Source organism: Elephas maximus, chromosome 15 (genome assembly GCF_024166365.1).
Source record: "Elephas maximus indicus isolate mEleMax1 chromosome 15, mEleMax1 primary haplotype, whole genome shotgun sequence".
NCBI lineage: Eukaryota > Metazoa > Chordata > Mammalia > Proboscidea > Elephantidae > Elephas > Elephas maximus.
Window position 1 is genome coordinate 5,809,872 of NC_064833.1, and position 13,866 is coordinate 5,823,737.

The 13,866-nt window shown below is 48.5% G+C and overlaps 1 protein-coding gene across 1 annotated transcript in view; it reads left to right on the plus strand.

Annotated features, from left to right (window-relative positions):
* Positions 1–795: 795 nt before the first annotated feature.
* Positions 796–13,866, plus strand: part of FAM135B (family with sequence similarity 135 member B) — a 289,944-nt gene continuing 276,873 nt past the window's right edge. Inside the window, exon 1 of the mRNA XM_049853854.1 lies at positions 796–838. The gene's annotated coding sequence lies outside the window, so the exon portion shown is untranslated. The remainder of the gene's footprint in view (positions 839–13,866) is intronic.

The window sequence follows — 13,866 nt, forward strand, 5'->3', positions numbered from 1 at the left end:
CCAAGTGTTACCGCCCCCTCGCCGTCCCTATTGCGTCTGGGCAGGACATTTCATCTCTCTGCTGCATTCAGTCAGAAGGGCCCTTCTGGCGCGCGGGGACTGAGCATGCTCGGCCGGCGGGCTGGCGGGGCGCGTCCGGCGGCCGCGTGCGCCCTCCACAGGCCGGGCGGGCACGGGCACGGGCACGGGCACGGGCGCGGGCGGGCGGGGTCTGGCCCGGGGCAGCCGGCCGCCCGGAAGCTCGTGTCGCTGGTTGGCCGCGGACAGACAGCCGCGCAGGCTACAGTGGTGCCTCTGCGCTGTGCGCAGCGCTGCGGGCGCTCAGGGTGGGCTTTTCGGTTGGCTAGGGCGCGCTGCGCGCAGGGCTGGCCGCGTCCCGCGGGGCAGGAGCAGAGCCAGGGCGCCGGAGGTGAGCCGAGCCCGGAGCTCGAGCGCAGGGGCGCGCGCAGGCACCCAGCCACTGCGCGCGGACAGTGCGGAGGGGGGATTCCGTCGCCCTATTGACAGCCCTACCTCCTGGCGCGGGCTTACCGGGGCCACCCGAGGCCGTGGCCGGGCAGCTGTTGCACCGAGAGGGGGCAGCTGCGGAGTTCCATAACCATAGCAACCGCATCAGCACCACCGCGGCGGCGGCAGCGCGGGCAGCATCCGCTTGCTCCTCCTCTAGGCAGCCTCGGCGCGGGGACCTCAGCCCCAGCTCTCAGGTGCCCCCGACTCTGAGGCCCGCCCACCACCACTGTAGGCGGCTGGAGAAGGCGGAGAGAGGAGAGCAAGGGACCCAGGAACCCAGGAAGCTGGCCCAGGAGGTGAGAGAGGAGAGCCCTGCAGAAGGAGACAGGTAGGTGAGAGCGCTCCGGGGTCGGCAGCTGCAAAACTCTCTCCTTGATGGCAGTAATGTTTCTGGAAGCTTGGTTGCTAAATGGGTGGCTTTCTGCTACTTAATAGGGATTTCGCCCCGAGATGTGATTTATCTCTCTCTGTCTCCCCATATCTCTCTGTCCTCCAGTCCCCTCTGCACACCTGGGCAGGTCTCTTGAGAGGGCAGGAGGGCACGTCCGATGTGGTAGGTGGAGAGACGCGGGGTTAATGAGGCGGTGGGCACAGAAGTCTGTGATGGAGAGGGAGGCGGAGGAAGCAGTTGGAGAATCCCCATTGCAGAACATATCTTAGAGGGTCTTCTGAGCCAGTGAACCAGAGCAGGTTCAACTGAAGAGCGTGATGGGGGTGGAGAGGGCAGTGGTAGCGATTCTCTGTGGTGCAGGTTGACCCAGAGACTTGTTCTTCCTGTATCTTGGTTGGGTACAGGGCTTGGCGGCACTGCAGCTCAGCTGTGCCATGGAAAGGAATGAGCACACACACAAGCTCCTGGTCTGTAAACTCGGCTCCAAACCCAGCAACTGGAGGGGATATTTAGATGAGATAAATGGCAACTATTACCATTTTGGGACCCAGGGTTCTTCCTGGAGTTTATCGGATTATTAGCACGGACTATTTGAGGTCAGGTGGGAACAGAAATAAAATGATGAACCCTCAGTCAAAACCTCTCCCTCCCCTTATTCACACCTGGTTCTAAACCTCCCCCCCCAAACACTTCTCACCAAAATAAGAAGTACACTGGACACAGTGATACCCTTGGTCCCCTTCGCCACTCCCAGGGCTCCAGCCATTGGCAAACTATCCCACTCTCAGATAGCTAGAGAAACCCCGCTTCAGTTCTCTGTTTGAACTTGGTGGGCATTGTTTTCCATCAGGTTCTGACGCTCTTAATATTAAGCTATATGTCAGAGCCCAGCTGCACCTGGGCTGTCCAGGCAGAGTAATGGACTGTTCGCCACATTTGTAGGCCAGCGCGGGCAGAGAGTCAGCACCACTTCAGACCCTGCTCAGCTGGGGCCAGGCGGAGAAGACTGGGAGAGAAGGGAACTAGAGTTATGCTAGGTGTATGGTTTGGGTCTGGGAGCTCTTGTATGTGGGTCTCTGGGTAATTTCCAGGATGGACTTTGGAAAGACTCTGTCTTTATACCCTGGCCTCAGGGGACAGCGATAAGTCCCAGTTTAAAGGCTGAGTTCTTTAACTGGGCTTTTAATTTATGCTGTAGTTCTGTGGACTGAGGGAATGGGATTTGACCAGCGTTTTGTCTGGGATTCATACCTAAGGAGGATGGTATAGTTGTATTCTAGGCAGAGGGTGAGGTATAGAGAAAACAGGGCAGGATTTGGGAGTCAGACAACGTAGATTTGAGCTCTGATCCCATCACACACCCACTGTGTGACCTTGAGTCACTTACTCCACCTCTCTTAGGTGCTTTCTCTCATCTGTAAAATGGGGATGCTGACGATTCCTGCAGCCTCCCAGGCTCTTGTGACAGTCAGATAGGATGATGGAGAGGGTGGACAGGGCATGGGCTTTGCACGACCTAATGTGTCACGCAGATGAAGGGAATTGTCGTCCTTTCCTAAAGAAGCCCCATTCCTCGGAGCAGCAAAGCATTCAGCAGACATCAGCTATGAAGAGGGAGTAGAAATATTTGTCAGTGACTCATGGCTGACACCCTGTAGTCTGGTCCAAGGCAGACTCAGGGAAATACGGAGAGGGCTTTATCGGGCGAGCCACAGCGTGCCATGCATCCTGGCTTGCCAGTGTTGAAGGTCAAGGGCTTTGCCATCAAGTGCAGTACACACCTAATTTGGGGACACTGAGGTCTGCTTGCCACAGGATTGGGCTAAGCATTTTATAGTGTAAATGGGGGTTTGTACATAGCAGGGACTCATTTAAGGAGCCCTGGTGGGTGTTTGGCGGCTAACTGAAAGAAAGGTTGGTGGTTTTAACCCACCCGGTGGCTGTGTGGGAGAAAGACCTGGTAATCTGCTTCTGGAAAGATTTGTTGTTGTTGTGGTATGCCACTGAGTCAATTCTGACTCATCATGACCCTGCAGGGCGGAATAAAACTGCCCCATACGGTTTCCTAGGCTGTAATCTTTATGGGAGCAGATCCCAGGTCTCTCCTGCAGAGCTGCTGGTGGGTTTGAACGGCAGACCTTTGGTTTAGCAGTGGAGCACTTAAGCACTGTGCCACCAGAGCTCCTCTTTGTAAAGATTACAGCCTAGAAAGCCGGTGGGGCAGTTCTACTCTGTCATATGAGGTTGCTTTAAGTCGAACTTGACTCAACACCTAACAACAACAACAACAACAGCAGAGACTCATTTACATGTTGGTTGGCTGGATCCATTGGACATACTGTGGCTCCTTGTGGGTACAATTCACCTTCATTCACTCTTCTCTGCAATGCCAGATGTTCACCAAATGTTTGTCCAATTTGACTGAAATTGACTGGATGCTTACAAATTTTCTTAATTGCAAAAGGAACTATAATTTCTTGAAGGGGTCAGGACTATCTTACACTGTTTCCTGCTCTTTTATTCCTCGGCTTTTGCACGGCTGGTCTCTTTGCCTAGAAAAGAGACCTCCCTCATCCCTTGAGTAAACAATTGCCTCTTCCTACAGGCAGCCTTCCCAGGCTGTCTGCTCTCTGCTCCCAGAGCTGTGCACCTGCTCTATGCCAGGCTGTGCCATGTCATGTTGTCATTGCTCACATACATACCTGTCCACCTCTAGATTGTATACTTCTTCAGGGTAGGGGCCTTGCCCTATTCTGTCTGGTGCAGCACAGGTTAGGGGCCTTGCCCTATTCTGTCTGGTGTGGCAACTGCATGGTGAATAGTAGTCAGATGAGTGACTGGATCCCACCTGAAGCCTGACCACCTGCACAGGAAGAGGCTTTCACAGTGGCTGTCCCCAGCCACCTTCCCATCTCAGTACCTGCATCCAGCCTGAGGGATGCTCACTGGGCTGCTGTGTATTACTGGGGAGTCAACCCACTGAAACAAAGTGAAGGAGAACAGAAACACATACTTTGCCATAAAATGCTCATTTTTTTCCCAGAGGGCATTTTAGGATAACGGTGATCTGGGTTGAATGGCCTTCGTTGCACATTTGCCGAAAACAGCTAATGGACTGTTGTAAAGTTGAAATATTTCTCTCCTTTTGGTTTCTCTCCTTGATTCCCGCTCGAGTCGAGTGGAAAAGCACACAGGTTGAAAGAAGACAGCCTGGGTTTGGACCCTGATTCTAAGGGGACTTGGGACTAACGTATTGATCCCCTCGTGCCTCAGTTTCCTCATCTGTAAAATGTGGATGATGAAACCCACCTCCCAGGAAAGCTGAGTGTTTGGATTGAATTATTAGTCGTGCAGTCAAAGTAATTCACAAATTGTAAAATAATCTATCCAAGTATTCCTCTTTTCCTTAATTTTTGCCCCAGAAAATGAACAAAATCCCTATATCTACTAACACAGTATCAGACAAAATTGGCTGCAAATCCTGGCTCCTCTATTTCTTAACTGTGCGTGACCTTCAGTAAACCATTTTGCCCTAGGGCCATTTGCCTTATCTGCATGTCATTATAGTGGTATCTGCCCTTCAGAATTGGCTAGGGAGATATGCATAAAGAACAGTTCCAGGCCTGGCACTCAGAAGCGATATCAATTATTGCCAAGTGATAGATATGATTGCCGAACGGTGGAAGGGTTCAGATTGTTTGAAATGCCCAAAATGCCTTTCCTCCCTCTACTTCACCTGTCTTTCTATGGGAATGAGTGATAGATACAGAGGTGGAGAGAGATGGAGAAAAAAGAGAAGATATAGAAGAGAATGAGAATACTAAGAAGATAGTAGTAGGAGGGTCCAGTCCCTGGAGAAGGACATCATGCTTAGTAGAGGGAAAAGAGGAAGACCTTCAAGGAGTTGGATTGACACAGTGGCTACAACAATGGGCTCAAATATAGCAATGATTGTGAGCATGGCATGGGACTGGGCAGTATTTCGTTCTGTTATAAATAGGGTAGTTGTGAGTTGTAACAAGCTTGGTGAAACCTAACAACAACAGCCACTACCACTAATGGCCCTCTTTCTGTTACTCATATGAGATACCAGGAAGGAGTAAAAAGAGCTAGGGAGTTAGGTTCAGGAACCAGGTTCTCACTCCAGCTTTGACACTAACTCCTCACAGGACTGTTGACCTGGCCTCTTTACCTTTCTAGACCTCTGTTTCTTTATCTGTAAATGGCCTCAATGATTTTAATGGCCCTGTCTATCTCTCTTTCAGTTATTTCATACACTAAATCATATTTCTCCATACCAAGGTTACATCCATGGTCCCCAGGCCATGCTGTTGGGTCAAGCCTCATTGCCCCGTCCAAAACTCTACCATTCAATGAACTCCATAGGGTTTTCAAGGCTGTGACCTTTTGGAAACAGGTTACCAGACTGTCTTCTGAGGTGCCCTGGGTGGGCTTGAACTGCCAACCTTTTCGCTAGTAGTTAAGTGCTTAACCATTTGCATCACCCAGCCACCTATTCAATGGACTATACACCCATATCCTCATCCTGAATTTCTTTTCTTTTGGAATTTCTTCCTGTATAGAAGTGCCCAGGACAGCTGGGACTTAGGATATTATTGAATAGGCCATCTCTTCTTGTCCCAGCCCAAATCTTATCCTTTCCCAGACCAGGTGTGTGCTGCTCTGTCCATCCTGGAAGTCTCCTTAATTCACAACGTGAGAAACTGTGGCTGCAGAGTCGCATCTTACCTGCGAGAGTTGGAGGGGATTGGTGGACATCCCTGATAGAGGCTGAGCTTCCAGACCCTGGGTGTACGGCAATACCAAGGGTTCCTGCTCACGCATGAATCATTTCCAGGTGGCTACACACCCATCTGGGAGTCATTCCTGACCTGGATGATTTTAACATCACAAAAGGAATTGTCACTAGGGGCTAGGGCTCTGTCCCATGGTGGAGAGGTCCGTTCCCGCTGCATGCCACTCTTCGTGCTACTGAGACCCACCTATGGACAAGACAAGGTCCTTGCCTTCAAAGTACTTAATATGTAGCTTGGGGGGATGGACAGACAGGGGCAAACTGGGCAATGGCATCTATGGGAGCAAAGAGAAGGGTCTCTGACCCATTTCCTGGGGGAGGCTGTTAAGAAAGCCTTCGCCAAGGAGATGTGTCTGGCTGAGGTCTGAACAGCATTACCTCAGTTACTGTGAGTTGATTTTGACTTATGGTGACCCCATGTGTGTCAGAGTAGTACTGCTCTCCATAGGCTTTTTTTTTAAATAATATTTTATTGTGTTTTTGATGAAAGTTTACACAGCAAATTAGGCTCCCATTTAACAATTTCTATACAAATTGCTCAGTGACATTGGTTACATTTTTCACAATCTGTCAACACTCTCATTATTTCCATTCTGGTTGTTCTGTTTCCATTAACCAAAACCAAACCAAACCTGTTGCTGTACAGTTAATTCCGGCTCATCGTGACTCTGTAAGACAGAGTAGAACTTCTCTATGTGGTTTCCAAGAAGTGGCTGGTGGATTCGAACTGCCAACCTTTTAGTTAGCGGCTGAATGCTTTACCACTGCACCACCTGGGCTCCAGCGACAATAGTTGTGTCTTATCCATAATGTTTTCAGTGGTTGATTTTGCAGAAGTAGATCACCAAGCCTTTCTTTTGAGTCGCCTCTGGGTAGAATTGATCTGCCAACTTTTGGTTAGCAGCCAGACCCATTAACCATTTTAACCGCTCTAAGGTGCAAACTTCCATTTCTATGGGAATATTTTCAGGGACTCAAGGTCTGAAGGAGACCCTAGGGAAGGGCAGTCAGATAGGGGTGGTGGTATGTCAAGACTTGGAGGCAAGGGGTAGCAAAGATGGAAAAGGACTTGGGCAGGACTGGAACACAGAGGGCCAGAGCCAAAGAGGTGAACATTGAGACTGAGCATATGAATGGGGCCACATCTTGAAGAAGCTCATAAGCTAGGCTAGGGAGCTTGCCCTCTAACCTGAGGTCATGGGCAAGTCGTGGAAGGCTTGAAGTTGGGCAGAAGGCTCCCCTCAAATGCAGGATGGAGGGTGCACTAGAAAAGATGTACTGGACGGGAAGCACGCTCGTCCCTTAGGAGACCTAGCAGTAAGATGCTTGAGTCAGGGTCATGGGAGTCAGGATCAGAGAGGGGATGAGTGGGAGATAGTGTGAAAAGAATATTAGGGAGGGAGAGGGAGGGGGCCAGGGAGAGAAACAGCATATCCTAGTTTACAGAAATACATGTCTTCTATAGAACATGTTGAGCTCCTGGGTGGCGCAAAGGGTTAGGTGCTCAGCTACCAGCCAAAAGATTCGCAGTTCAAACCCACCCAGAGGTGCCTTGGAAGACGGGTCTGGTGATCTGATTCTGAAAGATCATAGCCTGAAAAACTCTATGGAGCAGTTCTACTCTGCACACATGGGGTCTCCATGAGTGGGAATCACACTGTCGAGCAACAAACAGCAGCAGCAACGTGGAACAAGCTAGGGACTTTTGACCATGGCTACAGGTTAATTGGAGGGAGGGGTTATGGGTGATGCTCAGGGTTTTCTTTCCATCCCTACCACCATCACTTGTGGCTCAAGCCTTAACATCTCCACCTGGATGGATAAACCGGTCTCTGAGCTGACAATCCCACTTCCTCCCATGCCCTGGGGTAGTCTGTTCTACACATGGCAGCCAGGGAGATCTTCATAAAGACTGAAATTGGATCACATTGTCTGTCAGAACACTTGGTCCCTGTCATGAATTGAATCGTATCCCCCCAAAATATGTGTATCAATTTGGATATGCCATGATTCCCAGCATTGTGTGATTGTCCACCATTTTGTCACCTGATATGATTTCCCTGTGTGTTGTAAATCCTACCTCTATGATGTTAATGAGGTGGGATAGGTGGCAGTTGTGTTAATGAGGCAGGACTCAATCTACAGGATTAAATTGTGTTTTAAGCCAATCTCTTTTGAGATATAAAAGAAAGAAGTGAGCAGAGAGACACAGGGACCTCATGCCACCAAGAAACAAGAGCCAGGAGAATAGTGCATCCTTTGGACCCAGGGTCCTTGTGCTGAGAAGAAGCTCTTTAACCAGGAAAAGATTGATGACAAGGACCGTCCCCCAGAGCCAATGGAGAGAGAAAGCCTTCCCCTGAAGCTGGTGCCCTGAATTCAGACTTCTAGCCTCCTAGACTATGAGGGAATAAACTTCAGTGTGATAAACCATCCATTTGTGGTATTTCTGTTACAGCAGCACTAGGTGACTTAGACAGACCCTGTCTCATAAAGCCCAGAGCTGTCTCCAGACCTACCAGCCCCGCATGGCCTGCATCCCTGCCTCAACCCTCAGCACACCTCTCTTAGTCCCTTCCTGCTTCCCCCACATGCACTCAGCTCCTTGTTGACCTTCAATAGCACTTACTTCCTGCCCCTTCTTCCTGGAACTCTCCCTCTCAGATGACCACTTGGTTGTCACCTGCTTTATTCTGGTTGACACTCAGATGCCACCCTTTTGGAAGGACCCTCACTATTCCCACCTATTTCTAAAACAGCAGCCTCTTTCTTTGATGCTCTTTCTTTATATACTTGTCACCGTGTTTTATCACAAACCACAGTATTTTGTTCACTCCTGGACTCCCAATAGTAGGATAGAGCATCTCATGTAATAGATGCTCAGTAAATGTTTGTTCAGTAATACATGTAGAATTGACATGGCTTCAGGGTAGATGCTGGCCCCACCATTGAGAAGAAATGGTGAATGAAGAGCAGATTTAGGGCCAAAGCAGATGTATGTTCCAAAAGGTGGATTAAAAAATTAGTGAGTATTTACTGCATAGAGGTACCTGGCTGGCACAAGCAGTTTGCAATTGGTTGCCGACCTAGAGATTGGCAGTTCAAACACACCCCAATGGTACCGTGGAAGAAAGGCCTAGCAATCTGGGTCCATAAAGATTACAGCCAAGAAAACCCTATGGAGCAATTCTATTCTGTAATACATGGGGACACCATGAGCCAGAACTGATTTGATGGTAATGAGTTTTTTTGTTTTTGTTTTTATTACATACCTCCTGTAATCCAGGAAACCCTAGTGGCGTAGTGATTAAGTGCTATGGCTGCTGACCAAAAGGTCGGCAGTTTGAATCCACCAGGTGCTTCTCAGAAACTCCATGGGGGCAGTTCTAGCCTGTTCTATAGGGTCACTATGAGTTGGAATTGACTCAACGGCAGTGGGTTTGATTTTTTGGTTTTATATTCCAGGCATGGCTAGGCAGTAGGATACAAGGCTATCAAGAGCAAATCTCTTATAAGGCGTTCCTGGGGACACTGGATATGACAGATTTGTGTTCCCAGAAGAGCCCCCAGCGGTGAACTGGGAGATGTGGGTGTGTTGGGTCTCAGATGCTCACTTTCTCTGTCACTTTAGACATGTCCTTTCCACTCCATTCTTTGAAGGCTTGTCCCAGAGCTTCTGATGGGACAACTTTTCTGTTTGGCTTTTTGTTACAAAATGGGTTTTTCTTTGTCCTTGAGGATTTTGTTTCTAATTGTGATTTATCTAGGCAGATGTTAGAATGACAGCATGGTCTCTAAGCTGACAGTCTTCAGTTACTGGGAGGAGGGTGGGTGAGGAGGATGGGGAGGGTGGGTGTCATCGGAAGTGGGTGGAGAGGAAATGATAGGGGTGAACTCCCTGCCGTGGATAACCCTGGGGCAGGGGCAGAGCCTCCCTTTTGGGGATCAGCTTTCTGGTGCATCTCAGCAGGAGGTTCCTTTTGTGGATGCAAGCTCCGGCTACAATACTTGGGCTTCATGGGAACCCCATCCCATGCTCTGAAGAGGTTGAATGGCAAAGATAAATTCCCCTGTCTGCCCAACTCTCTCAAGCATGTCTGCCTTGGTATGGCCCACTGTGCTTCCCCTGCCAGGCATTCCCTTGGCCGTGTCTCCTGGCCTGGCCCAGCCTTGCCATGGGCACCCTACCCAGTGTGGGTCCTCCCTCCATGCCTCCCACAACTCAGTGAACCCAGCTGGTTTTGCCTTCCATGGATTTAACTTTTCATGTCTTTGTCTTGAGTCATTGCTAGACTGAGCTTTTTTTTTTTTGAGATCAAGACCTGTTTTTTTTTTAATCTTCTGTGGGAAACCTGGTATCCCAGAAGAATATTGGATCAAACATCTTAGACAGGCATTCTAGGGTCAACTCTGATACAAATTCATTGTTATTCCTGCAAGGAATTTTTCTCTCTGGGGTTATTTTCCTAACTGTGGAGTGGAGGGCTTTGGACCCACTGTGCTCATTTGGTCCACACACATTTGATAAACACCTGTATGTCCATGCTGTGTTCTGGAGGCTGGGGAGATGCCCAGACAAAGGAGATAATACTCCTATTTCAAGATGTATACAACTTATGAGACGAGGCAGAAAAGTAGAGAGACAACTGTAATGTACAATAACCAAAGGTACAACCAAGATCGGCCCAGAGTGCTTGCGGTACACAGTGCAAGGACACCCAACCCCACCTGGGAGCCGTGGAGATCTTCCTGGAGGAAGAGAAAGACAAGTAGGAGTTTGATGGAGACACACAAAGGATAAGGAGTGCGCGGGTGTGTCAGGTAGATGAAAAGTCAAGGTGTTGACTAGCGGCTGAGCCAGAGCGCTGTGTGCCCTAGAGGGACTTGGGGGCACAGAGAGATAAGGTGGGAGAGGTGAGGGAGGCTGGGTCATGTGGGGCCTCAGATGCTTTGTGAAGGATTGTGTTCTTTCGCCTGAAGCTAACGGAGCGGTGGGAGAGCTCACACCAGGCAGTGGCAGACATGAATGTACATTTTGGGCCCGTCCACTCTGGCTGTGGTGTGGAAGGCGCGCTGGAGGGAAGCGAGAAGGGATGCAGGGAGACTTGGTGGGAGACCAGTGCAGTGAGTCCAGTGTATGTGGACAGGAGGATGGCCAGGAACAAGGCGAAGGCAGCAGGTGTGGAGACAGACAACCACCCCAAGAAAAGTGAAGGCAGTTGTCTCTTGAACTTGGTGGGAGATGCCTCTTCCAGCCTCTAATAGTGGAGAGGTAGTAAGGACACCTCCCACTTCTCTGAGTTGGCTGGATGGATTGGCCTCAGTGCTGGTCACTGGCCTGAGGACACAGAGAAGGGAGCATTGTTTGAGGAGGAAATGCGGAGTTCTGTTTTGAATAAGTTGGGTTTCTGGTCTCTGAGGCATCCATGTACACTTTAGGCAGTTAGAGGTATCAGTCAAGCCCAGCAAAGAGTTCTTGGAAGAATATATAGACAGGAAATGATCAGCACACGAATGCTAACTGAGATCTTGGGAGCAGAGGTGACCACCCAGCGAAAGTGCATGGAATGAGGAAGTAAAAATGCTCTTTTAGACACACAGGTCCATACCACTGCCCATTAAACCACACACACGCGTGCGTACACACACACACACACACACACACTATAGTTACCTCTACTTTTGAGGTCTTCGCACTTTGTGTCCACGCTGCTGGCTGGGGAAAGTAACCCCTGATGTTCCCATGACTCACTCCCTCCGCTCCTCCAAGTCCCTTCTTTAGGGAGGCCTCCTTGCACCACCCTTGTCAAATAGCTCTTTCTAGTCCCTAACCACCACCACCTGTCTGTCAGTCTGTCCTACTGTGGTGGATTGCGTGTTGCTGTGATCCTGGAAGCTATGCCACTGGTATTGCAAATACTAGCTGGGTCTCCCATAGTGTACAGATTTCAGCAGAGCTTCCAGGCTAACCAGACTAGGAAGAAAGGCCTGGTGGCTTACTTCTGAAAATTAGCTGGTGAAAACCTTACGGATGACAAGAGAACACTGTCTAATATAGTGGTGAAAGATAACCCCCGTGTCAGTTTGTCATACTGTGGGGGCTTGTGTGTTGCTGTGTTGCTGGAAGTTATGCCACCGGTATTCAGATACCAGCAGGGTCACCCATGGAGGACAGGTTTCAGCTGAGCTTCCAGACTAAGACAGACTAGGAAGAAGGACCCGGCAGTCTACTTCTGAAAAGCATTAGCCAGTGAAAACCTTATGAATAGCAGTGGAACATTGTCTGATATAGTGCTGGAAGATGAGCCCCCCAGGTTGGAAGGCACTCAAAAGATGACTGGGGAAGAGCTGTCTCCTCAAGGTAGAGTCGACCTTAATGACGTGGATGGAGTAAAGCTATCAGGACCTTCATTTGCTGATGTGGCACGACTCAAAATGAGAAGAAACAGCTGCAAACATCCATTAGTATTTGGAACCTGGAATGTACGAAGTATGAATCTAGGAAAATTGGAAATCATCAAAAATGAAATGGAACTCATAAACATCAATATCGTAGGCATTAGTGAGCTGAAATGGACTGGTATTGACCATTTTGAATCGGACAATCATATAGTCTACTATGCTGGGAATGACAACTCAAAGAAGAATGGTGTTGCATTCATTGTTATAAAGAACGTTTCAAGATCTATCCTGAAGTACAGTGCTGTCAGTGACGGGATAATATCCACACACCTACAAGGAAGACCAGTTAATACGACTATTCTTCAAATTTATGCACCAACCACTAGGGCCAAATATGAAGAAATAGAAGATTTTTATCAGCTGCTGCAGTCGAAAATTGATCGAACACGCAATCGAGATGCATTGATAATTACTGGCGATTGGAATGCGAAAGTTGGAAACAAAGAAGAAGGATCAGTAGTTGGAAAATATGGCCTTGGTGATAGAAACAATGCTGGAGATCGAATGATAGAATTTTGCAAGACCAACGACTTCTTCATTGCAAATACCTTCTTTCACCAACATAAATGGTGACTGTACACATGGACCTCGCCAGATGGAACACACAGAAATCAAATTGACTACATCTGTGAAAAGAGACGATGGAAAAGCTCAATATCATCAGTCAGAACAAGGCCAGGGGCCAACTGTGGAACAGACCATCAATTGCTCATAGGCAGATTCAAGGTGAAACTGAAGAAAATCAGAGCAAGTCCACGAGAGCCAAAATATGACCTTGAGTATATCCCACCTGAATTTAGAGACCATCTGAAGAATAGATTTGACGCATTGAAGACCAGTGACTGCAGACCAGACGAGTTGTGGAATGACATCAAGGACATCATCCATGAAGAAAGCAAGAGGTCACTGAAAAGACAGGAAAGAAAGAAAAGACCAGGATGGATGTCAGAGGAGACTCTGAAACTTGCTCTTGAGCGTCAAGCAGCTAAAGCAAAAGGAAGCATTGATGAAGTAGAAGAACTGAACAGAGGATTTCAAAGGCGGCTCAAGAAAACAAAGCAAAGTATTCTAATGACATGTGCAAAGAGCTGGAGATGGAAAACCAAAAGGGAAGAACATGCTCGGCGTTTCTCAAGCTGAAAGAACTGAAGAAAAAATTCAAGCCTCGAGTTGCAATAGCGAAGGATTCCATGGGGAAAATATTAAACGATGCAGGAAGCATCAAAAGAAGATGGAAGGAATACAAAGAGTCATTATATCAAAAAGAGTTAGTCGATATTCAGCCATTTCAAGAGGTGGCATATGATCAGGAACCGATGGTACTGAAGGAAGAAGTCCAAGCTGCTCTGAAGGCATTGGCGAAAAGCAAGGCTGCAGGAATTGATGGCATATCAATTGAGATGTTTCAACAAACAGATGCAGCGCTAGAGGTGCTTACTCGTCTATGCCAAGAAATATGGAAGACAGCTTCCTGGCCAACTGACTGGAAGAGATCCATATTTATGCCTATTCCCAAGACAGGCGATCCAACCGAATGTGGAAATTATAGAACAATATCATTAATATCACACACAAGCAAAATTCTGCTGAAGATCATTCAAAAACGGCTGCAGCAGTGTATCAAAAGGGAACTGCCAGAAGTTCAGGCCGGTTTCAGAAGAGGACGTGGAACCAGGGATATCATTGC